Genomic DNA, 12752 nt, shown 5'->3' on the forward strand with positions numbered 1-12752 from the left:
TTGTCGTGGAAGATCTTGTTTTCTCCATCTATGGTGATTGAAGGCATTGCTATATAATCTGGGCTGGCATCTGTGGTCCATTATTGTCTGCATAACATCTATCCAGGACCTTCTGGCTTTCACTATTTCCATTGAGAAGTCAAGTGTAATTCTGATAGGTTTGCCTTTATATGTTACCTGGCCCTTCTCCTTTGCTGCTCTTAATACTCTTTCTTTATACTATATGTTTGGTGTTTTGATTATTATGTGACAAAGGGACTGTTTTTGATTCAGTCTATTTGGTGTTCTGTTGGCTTCTTGTACTTTCATAGGCACCTCTTTAAAGTTGGGGGAGTTTGCTTTTATGATTATGTTCAATATGTTTTCTGTGCCTTTGAGCTGGGCTTCTTATCTTCTTCTATACCTATTATCCTTAAGTTTGATCTTTTTAAGGTATCTCAGATTTACTGGATATTTTGTGTTAAGAATTTGTTGGATTTAGCATATTCTTTGGTTAATGAATCTATTTCCTCTATTGTATCTACAATACCTTCAATACCTTCCATTTCCTGTATTCTTTTGGTTATGCTTGCATTTGTAGTCCCTAATCATTTACCCAGATTTTCCATTTCCAGCATTCTCTCAGTTTGTGGCGTTTGGTTTTTGTTTTGTTTTGTTTATTTGTTTGTTTTTGCCTCTATTTCAGTTTTCAAGTCTTGAACTGTTTGGACTATTTCCTTCACCTGTTGGTTTTTTTCTTGGCTTCCTTTGCTTTCTTTAAGGTATTTGTTGATTTCTTCCATTTTTCATTTGTCTTTTCTTCCATTTCCTTAGGAGAGTTTCTTGTTTCCTCTCTAAGGACCTCCTCTATCATCTTCATCAAATTATTTTTAAAGATTGTTTTCTTCTGCTTTGTCTGCTTTGGAATGTTCAGGTCTTGCTGGTGTAGAACCCTAGTTTTTGGTGGAGTCATATTGTTCTTTATGTTGTTGAATGTATTCTTATACTGTCTACCCAACTTTTCCTCCAGTGGGTGCAGGCAGTCCCTCTTCCTCCAAATGGTGTAGGTAGTGCCTATGGCTTAGGTGGTTGCTCTTTCTTCAGGTGTATAACACTTCTGGATACTGATGCAGCTCTGGAGCTCTTCCAGGTATAACAGAGGGTTCTGGTGATCACAGATTCTATGTGGGATGGTTGAGGACATGGGGAGCTGCCCCTGAGCCTCTGGAACTTCAATGGCGGAGGTGGGGTGAGGGACATGTCTAGCGCTATTACAGACTAGAGAGTTGGGTCCTCCACCTGGGGACTCAGAAACTCATCTCTACATGTGAGGGGCAGGGCCAAGGCTCTGATGGACACAGATGCAGTGTGGGAGGGTTTGGAGTATGGGAAAGCTGACTCCAGGTCTCTGGGCTTCATTGGGTGGGGGTGGGGTGCAGGATGTGCACCAGGCAATTAGACCCTAGCGGGTAGGGTCCTCCAGCCAGGGACCCAGGCACTCACCTTTCCAGGTGAGGGCTGTGCTTTAGTTTTTGATTTTCCTTATTTATTTGTTCATTTATTTATTTTACATCCCAACTTCAGTTTTCTCTGCCTCCCCTCCTCCCAAACTCTTCCCCCACCTCCCCTCTACCCTCTCCCACAATTCACATATCCTCTGTTTCTGTTCAGAAAGGGGCAGGTCTCACTTGAAAATCAACAAAGTGTAGCATATCGAGTTGCTCTAAGACTGAGCATACCCTCCTTATTTTAAGGCTGAGCAAAACAACTCAATTTGAGGAATAGGTTCCCAGGAGCCAGACAAAGCATTAGGAACAACATCTGTGTTCCCATTGTTTGAAATCCCACATGTAGATCAAGGTACACAACTGTCACATATATGTAATATTGCTTATGTAAGATTGCTTAAGTCGTTCCCATGCAAGCTTTCTGATTGTTGGTTCAGACTCTGTGAGTTCGTATGAGCCAAAGTTAGTTGGTTCTATGGGTTTTCTTGTGATGTCCTTGACCCCTCTGGCTCATACAATTCCTTTTCCCTCTTTTCAGCAGGATTTGTTGAACTAGGCCTAATGTTTGGCTGTGGGTCTCTGCATCTGTTTCCTTCAGTTACTGGATGAAGGCTATATGATGATAATTGGAGTAATCACCAATCTGATCACAAGAGAGGGTCAATTCAGCCTAGGAGTCTTAGTTTGGGTCACCCTTGTATATTCATGGGACAGTCCCCTGCATCAAGTTTCTACCTGACCCTGAAATGCCATTTCTTTCAGTAATCTCCTCCTTCAGCCAAGTTTCAACCTGATCCCTCATGTTCAAATCCCCACCTGCCTCCAGTATACACAGTAACTATCTTCTATTTCCCCCTCCTAGGGAAATCCATGTATTCCTTTTTGGTCCCTTCTTGTTACTTAGCCTTCCTGGGTCTGGGGATTGTGGCATGGTTATCCTTTACCTTACAGCTAATGCCTACTTATAAGTGATTAGATACCATATTTGTCTTTCAGGGTCTGGATCAAGGTGATTTTTTTTCTAGTTCCACCCATTTGCCTGCAAATTTCTTGATGCCATTGCTTTTAACAGCTGAGTAGTAACCCATTGTGTAAATATACCAAATTTTCTTCATCCATTCTTCAGTTAAGGGGCATCTAGGTAGTTTCCAGCTTCTGACTATTACAAATAAGCTGCTATGAACATAGTTGAGCAAGTGTCCTTGGAGTATGATTAAATGTCCTTACACTATATGGTCAGGAGTTGGATATCTGGGTATTGAGGTAGATTAAGTTTAGAAACTGTCGTATTGATTTCAATAGGGTCTGTACAAGTGCTTACTCACACCAGCAATGGAGGAATGCTCCCCTTGCTCCATACCCTCTCCAGCATAAGCTATCATCAATGTTTTTGGTCTTAACCATTACTACACGTGTAAGGTGGTATCTCAGAGTTGGTTTGATTTGCATTTCTCTAATGACTAAGGTTGTTGAGCTATAGTTCTGAAAACAGCCTGGTATTGGCACAAAAATAGACAGGTAGACCAATGAAATCAAACTGAAAATCCTGATTTTAACCCGCATACCTATGAACACCTGATTTTGACAAAACAGCTAAAATTATACCATGGGGTGAAGACAGCATCTTCAACAAATGGTGTTGGCACAATTGGATGACGGTGTGTAAAAGACTGCAGATAGACCCATGTCTATTGCCATGCACAAAACTCATGTCCAAATGGATCAAAGACCTCAGCATCACAATCCAGCCACATGGAACCTCTTAGAAGAGAAAGTAGGAAGTACCCTTGAACAAATTGGTATAGGAGACTGCTTCCAGAACATAACTCCAGGGGCACAGACACTGAGAGCAACAATTAATAAATGGGACCTCTTCAAACTTAGAAGCTTCTGTAAGGCAAAGAACACAGTGGATAAGACCAAATGGCAGGCCACAGACTGGGAAAAGATTTTCACCAATCCTATCCAACAAATGGCTGATCTCCAAAATATACAAAGAACTCAAGAAACTAGCCAACAAAACACCAAACAAACCTATTAAAAAATGGGGTAGAGAACTGAAGAAAGAATTCTCAATAGAGGAAATCTAAAAGGCTGAAAGACACTTAAGAAAGTGCTCCACATCCTTAGCTATCAGGGAAATGCAAATCAAAACAACTTTGAGATACCATCTTACTCCTGCCAGAATGGCTAAAATTAGAAACAGCAATGATGACCCATGCTGGACAGGATGTGGAGAAAGGATAACTCTCCTCCACTGTTGGTGGGAGTGCAAAGTCATAAAGCCATTTTGGATATCAGAATGGCGGTTCCTCAGGAAAATGGGAATTAGTTTGCCACAGGAAATGGCAATGCCCCTCTTAAGCATGTACCCAAATGATCCACATCCATGTAACAAAGACATCTGTTCAACTATGTTCATAGCAGCACTATTTGTAATAGCAAGAACCTGGAAGCAACCTAAATGCCCCTCAATTGAAAAATGGATAATGAAGATGTGGCACAGATGGAATGGAATATTACTCTGCAGAAGAAAATAATAGTATCTTGAAATTCGCAGGCAAGTGGATGGCACTTGAAGAAACCATCCTGAATGAGGTAACCTAGTCACAAAAAGAGGAACATAGTATGTACTCACTCATATATGGATTTTAGACCTAGAGAAAAGGATCATGACACCACCAGAAGAACTAGGACACAAGATGTGTTCTAAGAGATTCATATAAAGTCCCTTCCAGAACCGGGAAGGAACAAGTCCCCCAGAGCACAGAGGAAGTGGGGGGGGGCGGGAATGGAGAGAGAAGTAGGAAAAAATGACAGAGAGGAAAGGAAAACAGGTGTGACTAGGAATGTTGAGCCCTGTTAGGAATAGAAGACAGGAGAGAGAGAAAGAGAGAGAGAGAGAACATAAAAGAGGGAAACAATATTGGTTTGAAGATAAAACTGAACACAAAGAAAGGTCTAGAGAACTACAAGACTGCTGTCAACTAACAATTTGAGCTTCCGTGGAAAGGCTACCATAAATGCCCTTCCCGGATAGTGAGATCAACAACTAACTTATCCATGGACCCCCTCATCTAATACCTGTTGGAAACAGGAGCAAACTCCCATACATAAACTAGAATCCAGATGCAGATGAAGAGGACAAGACCAGGTTGCATAAACACATAAAGACAGCTTACCTGAATAAGGAAGAGCTAATGGGCCCCCAGACTGATAGCTGGGAAGCCAGCATGGGACTGACTCGGGCCCCTCTGAATATGGGTCTCAGCCAGAAGGACTGAGCAGTCTAAGAGACCTCAGACAGTGGAGCCAGGATGTATCCGTGGTACACAAAAGGACCTTGCTAACACATCCCCCATGGAACTGCCTTAACCTAGAGGCAGGAGAGAAGGCCTAGTCCCTACATCACACGACCTGTCAGATATACATGACTCCAACTGGATGGCATTCCCCTACATATGGAATTGGGGTGGGGAGGATGGGAGGGGAGTGTGATGAGGGTGCATGTGAGAGGGCAGAGAGTCTAAAAGGGAGGGAAGGAGGAAAGGAGGGAAGGAGGGAGGGAGAGAGGGAAAGTTCTTGTCATTCAGGACTTTCACCTGTTTGGTTAGGGTTACCCACAGATACTTTATATTGTTTGTAACTATTTTAAAGGGTAGCATTCCCCTGATATCCTTCCCATCCCATTTGTCATTTCTATATACGAGGGCTACAGATATATTTTAGTTAATCTTGTATTGTGCCACTTTACTGAATGTGTTAATTAGCTGTAGGATTTCCCTGGTAGAATTTTTCATGACAATTATATAAAATATTATATTATCTGCAAAGAGTGAAAGTTTAACTTGTTCATTTTTGTTTGTATCCCCTTGATCTCTGTTTGTTCACTCGATGCCTCCCTATTCTATGAGGTAAATTTTCCTCCAGTCTTTCATCCCTCTGCAATTCTACAAGATAAAACAAAGGCTCTGGGTAACATGTAATGTACAAAATAATGTAAGAAGTTGTTATATATTAGAGAAAAGAGATACAAGCTTTGAGATAAATGTTCCACTTAAAATTGTTCATTTTCTTGTTATTAGGTCCTATTATTCTCCAAGTGTTTTCTATTCTCCTTAATTTGTTTTTCTAGAACCCAGTCAGAATAGGATGGCTTCTTGTCATTGCTTCTTTTGCTGCTTCCTTTTTTATCCAGTTCTGTTCTGCTACTTCGATTGCATGTTGTATCAATACCTATTTTAAGTAATTTCATTTATCACATTGATTATTTGTCCTTTGGGGGAAAAAAGAACTTCTATTTTTGCTGCCTTGTGGGACAGTCTGAATATATTTGTCAACAGTTGAATACCCACACTTTAAAAAAGGTAAAGATACATACCATACCCATATTGAAATGCCTTCTATTCTAATATCCATTGCAGATAACATTTCCTGATATGTTAAAATGTGACTAAACATTCAATTTGTGATATCCTACTTAAGATATCATTTAAGGCTCCTGTATACTTGTGTACATATTTTTAAAGCTCAATAAATTGATGTGTTCTTCTAAGTCATTAGTATATATCATTGCACACATAGACTTAGCAGGTTATTAGTGTTTAACTGTTTCCATCCCGTGAGTGATTTATTACTGAGTTATAGTTTAGCGTTAAACAAATATTTATTTTCCCTTTACTTATCAACCATCATATAAAATCATTCCTATCTGATCAATAGGAACTGGTTTTAAGCAACTTTAGAACCTCAGAATTTTAGGTTTGGAAAAATCCTGTCTTAAAATATATCTTAATACTTAAGATCAAAAATTAAACAAATTTCACAAGTTAATAGTAACATCACAAATAGTAATATCACAAATACACCATAATAGCACTGCCCTCCATTACATTCTGAATTTATCTGGTTGGCTAATTTTGAAATATAATAAAATATAGTTTTATTTTAAGGAAAACAAATATGCAATATATTGGTATTTTAATTGTTTTTAAAATGCCTACCTTTCTGCTTTCTTGAGGGTTGTTTCGCTCCCATTTCTCTCTGTTAAAATAAATTTGATCTTGCCTGAAGGTCTGAGTATACTTATATGAGCATGGGCTTCAGTAATTTATATTTTCGACATTCAGACATTATATGACCCAGTGAATATTCTTAATTAGTCAGGGAATGAAGCATTTGTATGGATTCACAAATTATTTTAAACATGCTTTTAAATATTTTAAATTGGAGCTTCCAATTAAAATTGTACATGTCACATTGTCTCATTTAATTCTGCTGTTCTTTTTAGGAAGCAGAGCCTCAGCTGAACAAGGATCATTGATGTAAGCCGGGCTAAATTAGTTTCTGATGTTCTGCCAAATTACCTCATTACCTGTCATGCAAATACCACTGACACTTCTAAAGTTGAACTTTTGCATCTATATTATTCTCTTTAGATTAAAAATAAATATTCTTGCTAGAGTAGTAAAAATAAGCAATTTGCTAATAAAAAATAATATTAAAAAAGAAAAAAAAACAAAAAAATGGAGGAAAAGACAAACAAAAAATGAAAGAAATAAAGAAATCCTTTAAAGAAAGGAATAAAAGCCAAGAAAAAAAATCAAACAGATTAAGAAAACAGGTAAAACAGTTCAAGACTTGAAAAGTGAAATAGAGGCAACAAAGAAACCAAAACCAAGGAAATTCTTGACATAGAAAAATATCGGTAAAAGTTCAGGAACTACAGATACAAGCATAACCTACAGAATTCAAGAGGTAATATACAGACTCTCAGTTATTGAAGATACAATAGAGGAAATAGATTCATCAATGAAAGAAAATGTTAAATCCAAACAATTCTTTCCACAAAATATCCAGGAAAACTGAGATACTAGGAAAAGACCAAACCTAACAATAATTTGGAAACAAACAGCTGAAGAAGTCTAGTTCAAAGGCACAGAATACATATAAAACAAAATTGTGGAAGAAAAATTTCCCAACCTAAAGAAGGACATTCTTGTGATAGTAAAAGAAACTTACAGAACACCAAACAGACTGGACCAAAACAAAAAGTCCCCTCCTCCCATAACACTAAATGTACAGACTAAAGAAGGAATGTTAAGAGCTGCAAAGGAAACCAAGCCAAGTAACATATAAAACAGACATATAAGAATTACACACCTTCATGATAAATGAAAATCAGGGACACAAGGAACACACCTAAACACAATAAAGGCAATATACAGCAAGCCAACAGCCAACATAAAACTAAATTGAGAGAAACTCAATCAGGAACAAGACAAGTATGTTCATGAACAAGACAAGTATGTTCATTAATTCCATATGCATTCAAGTTTTAGCTAGAGCATTGAGTGAACAGAGATCAAGGGGATACAAACAAAAATGAACAAGTTAAACTTTCGCTCTTTGCAGATAATATAATATTTTATATAATTGTCATGAAAACTTCTACCAGGGAAATCCTACAGCTAATTAACACCTTCAGTAAAGTGGCACAATACAAGATTAACTAAAATATATCTGTAGCCCTCGTATATAGAGATGACAAATGGGATGGGAAGGATATCAGGGGAATGCTACCCTTTAAAATAGTTACAAACAATATAAAGTATCTGTGGGTAACCCTAACCAAACAGGCGAAAGTCCTGAATGACAAGAACTTTCAGCCTTTAAAGAAAGACATTAAATAAGACATCAGAAAATGGAAAGATATCCCATACTCTTGGATAGGTAGGATCAACTTAGTAAAAATGGCAACCTTACCAAAAGCAATCTACAGATTCAATACAATTCCCATTAAAATCCCATAACAATTCTACACAGATTTTGAAAGAACAATACTCAATTTTATATGGAAAAACAAAACACCTAGCATAGCAAAACACTAATGTACAATAAAGCAATATCCAGAGGCATAACCATCCCTGACTTAAATATCTACTATACAGCTATAGTCATGAAAACAGTTTGCTATTGGCATAGAAATGGAACAGGTAGAACAATGGAATCAAATTGAAAATCCTGATATTATCCCACACACCTATGAACCCCTTATTTTTTTTACAAGAATCTAATATGATTCAATGAAATAATGAAAGCATCTTCAACAAAGCATGTCCACATGTAGAAGAATGCAAATAGATCCATAAACATCCCTATACACAAAACTTAAAGCCAAATGGGTCAAAGAACTCAACATAAATCTGGCCACATTGACTATCTCATGCCCCCAACACCCCTCCAATCCCATTCCCCCACTCTACAAGGAGGGTGATGTCTTTCAGTAGAGATCATCAAAATCTGTCAAGTCATTTGGAGTAGGGTCTAGGCCCTCGCTCCTGTCTCTAGGCTAAGAGATTATCCCCGCCTTGGGAATGAGCTCCCAAAGTCATTTCATTCACCAGGGATACATCATGGTTCCACTGTCAGAGATCCCTTCTATCTGACACCCATGTTCAGGGGTTTTGAGTCAGTCTAATGCTGATTTCCAAGCTATCAGTCTGGGAGTTCATGAGATCCCCCTTGTTCACGTCAGAAGTCTCGGTAGGTTTCTGTAGCCTAGTTTTGACCCAATTCCTTATTAGTCCTCCCTTTCTGTACCTGGATTCCAGGAGTTCGGCTCAGTGTTCAGCTGTGGGTGTTTGCGTCTGTTTCCATCAGCTACTAGATGAGGGCTCTATGATAGTGGATATGTTAGTCATCAATCTCATTATCAGGGAAGGGCATTTATGGTAGCCTCTCAACTATTTCTAAGATTATTACTTGGGGACATCCTTGTAGGTCACTAGACATCTTTTTAGAGTCAGTTTTCTCTTCAAACCTATAATGATACCGCTATTATGTCATGTCTTTTTTATTCTCTCTCACCTCATAGACCCTGTAGAAAATCTACCAGATACCACATGTTCTTCTCTCCTCCCCTTCTGTTTCTCCTAACTTCCTCTCCACTCACTGACCCCCCTCCCAATATGCTCAGGAGATCCTGTTTATTTCCCCTTATGTGAGGAACTTTGTATGAATCTCATAGGTTACTCCTTGTATCCTAGTTTCTCTGATGGTGTGAATTATAAGATGGTGATTCTTTGCTGTTTGTCACAAATCCTTATATCAACGAGTACCTACCATGTTCCTATTTTGTGACTGGGTTACCTCACACAGGATGGTTTCTTCAAGTTCCATCCATTTGCCTATGAATTTCAAGATTCCATTGTTTTTCCCCACTGAGTAATATTCCATTGTGTAATATATACCACATCTTTTTTATCCATTCTTCAGCTTAGGGTCATCTAGGTTGACTACAGATAATTGTTATTACAAATAATTCTGCTATGAATATAGTTAAACAGATGTCCTTGTTGCATGGTTTTGGATCACTTGGCTATATGCCTAAGAGCAGAATTGCTGGGTCCTGTGGTAGACTGATAACCATTTTCTTGACGAACTAACATAGTGATATCCAAACTGGCTGTACAAGTTTGCACTCCTACCAACAGTGGAGGAGTGTTTCCCTTCCTACACATCATCTCCAGCATAAGCTGTTATTGGTGTTTCTTCTTTTAGGCATTCTGACAGGAGAAAGATGGTATCTCAGAGTTGTTTTGATTTACATTTCTCTGATGGCTAAGGATGTTGTTCAGCAAGTGTCTTTCAGCCACTTTGGATTCCTCTATTCAGAATTCTCTACTCACTTTTTTACCCCCACATTTTAATAGGGATATTTGGTTTTTTTGTGACTAGTTTCTTGAGTTCCTTGTATACTTTGGAGATCATCCCTCTGTGAGATGTGGGGTTGGTCTGCCATTTGGTCTTGTCCACTGTGTTCTTTGTCTTACAGAAGCTTCTCAGTTTCAGGACATCTCATTTATTAATAGTAGATCTATGTATATGTGCTACTGGGGTCATGTTCAGTAAGTTGTCTCCTGCAACAACTCCTTCAAGGGTACCTCCCCCTTTATCTTCTAAGAGGTTCAGTATGGCTGAATGTATGTTGAGGTCTTTGATCTGTTTGAACTTGAGTTTTGTGTATGGCAATAGACATGGGTCTATCTGCAGCCTTCCACATACCATCATCCATTTGTGCCAACACCATTTGTTGAAGATGCTTTCCTCCTTGCATGGTATACTTTTAGCTGTTTTGTCAAAAATCAGTTGTTCCTAGGTGTGTGGGTTAATATCAGTATTTTCTATTTGATTCCATTGGACTACTTGTCTAGTTTTGTGCCAATACCAAGCAGTTTTCAGGACTATAGATCTATAGTACAGCTTGAAGTCGGGGATAGTGATGCCTCCTGAAGTTCCTTTATTTTACTGCCTTGTTTTGGCTATTCTGGGTCTTTTGTTTTTCTATATAAAGTTGATTATTATCCTTTCAAGGTCAGTGAAGTATTGTCCTGGGAATCTGATGGGGATTGCATTGAACGTGTAGATTGCTTTTGGCAAGATTGCCATTTTTACTGTTTATCCTACCTATCTGAGAGCATGGGAGATCTTTCCATTTTTGGTGTCTTCTTTAATTACTTTCTCTAAAGACACAAGTCTCATGCTATATATGCCTTTCATTTGTTTGGCTTGTATTATTACATCCAAGATATTTTTGTTTTTCATGTGTATTGTAAAGGGTGATGTTTCTCTGATTTCTTTCTCAGCTCCTTTATCATCTGTATATAATAGAGTTACTGATGTTTTTGAGTTAATCTTGTATCTGCTATTAATTATGATGTTGGCTGTTGGTTTACTATATATTGTTTTTATTGTGTTTAGTTATGTTTGTGTTATGTTTGATCTTTCCAAGACCTTTATCATGAAAAGATGTTGGATTTTGTCAAAGGCTTTTCCAGCATCTATTGAGATGATTTCTTTTTCAGTTTGTTTATATTGTGAATCACATTGATGGATTTTCATAAATTGAACCATCCCTACATCCCAGGGATGAAGCCTACTTCATGAAGTTAGATTATTTTTCTAATGTGTTCTTGGATTTAATTTGCCAATATTTTATTGAATAGTTTTGCATCAACGTTCATGAGGGATATTGGTCTGTAGTTCTCTTTCTTAGTTGTGTCTTTGTGTTCTTGGGTATCTATGTAATTGTACTCTCATAAAAAGAGTTTGGTAATGAACCTTCTGCTTCTATTGTGTGGAACAATTTGAAGAGAATTGGTATTAGCTCTTATTTTAATTTCTGGGACAATTCTGGTCCTGGGCTGCTTTTTGGGGGAGACTTTTGATGACTGTTTCTATTTTGTTAGGGTGTATAGGTCTATTTAAATTGTTTATCTGTTCTTGATTTAATTTTGGTAAGTAATAGCTATCCAGAAATTTGTCCATTTCCTTTGAATTTTCAAATTTTGTGGAGGACAGGTTTTCAAAGTATGACCAGAAAATTTTCTGGATTTCCTCAGTGTCTGTTGTTATGTCCACATTTTCATTTCTGATTTTGTTGATTTGCATGGTTTCTCTCTGCTGTTTTGTTACACTGGATAAAGTTTTGTCTATCTTGTTGATTTTCTCGAAGAACCAACTCTTTGTTACATTGATTCATTGTAGTATTTTCCTAATTTCTACTTTATTGATTTCAGCCCACAAATTGATTATTTTCTGGTGTTTACTCCTCCAGGGTAAGTTTGCTCCTTTTTGTTCTAAGGCTTTGAGTTGTGCTGTAATTCTCTAATGTGACTATCCTCTGTTTTCTTCGTATGGTGTCCCACATTTCCTGGATATTTTGTGTTAATTTATTTTTCTTTTTGGATTTTAGATTTTCTTTGGTTGATGGATGAATCTATTTACTCTATCTTTTCTTCAGCACCTGAGATTCTCTCTTCCATCTCTTGTATTCTGCTGGTTATGCCTGTAGTCCCTGATCATCTTTCCAGTTTTTCTATTTCCAGCATTACCTCAGTTTGTGTTTTCTTTATTGTCCCCACTTTAGTTTTCAGGTCTTGAACTGCTTGAATTTTTTTTCTTCATCTGTTTGATTTGTTATTTTCTTGGCTTCCTTACTTTCTTTAAGAAATTTGTTCATTTCTTGCATTATTGCTTGGTCTTTTCCTCTATTTCTTCCAATATTTTGTTTGTTTGTTTTCCTTCCATTTCGTTAAGGGATTTCCCATATCATCTTTGAAGATCTCTTTCACTTTTATGAAGCTAATTTTATGTTGTTCTCTTCTGCTTCATCTGCTTTTGTGTGTTCCAGTCTAGTTCATGTAGATTCCCTAGATTCTGGTAGTGTCATACTGGTCTTTGTACTCTCATGTGTTTCCTTAT

Source organism: Phodopus roborovskii, unplaced genomic scaffold (assembly GCF_943737965.1).
Source record: "Phodopus roborovskii unplaced genomic scaffold, PHOROB, whole genome shotgun sequence".
Classification (NCBI taxonomy): Eukaryota; Metazoa; Chordata; class Mammalia; order Rodentia; family Cricetidae; genus Phodopus; species Phodopus roborovskii.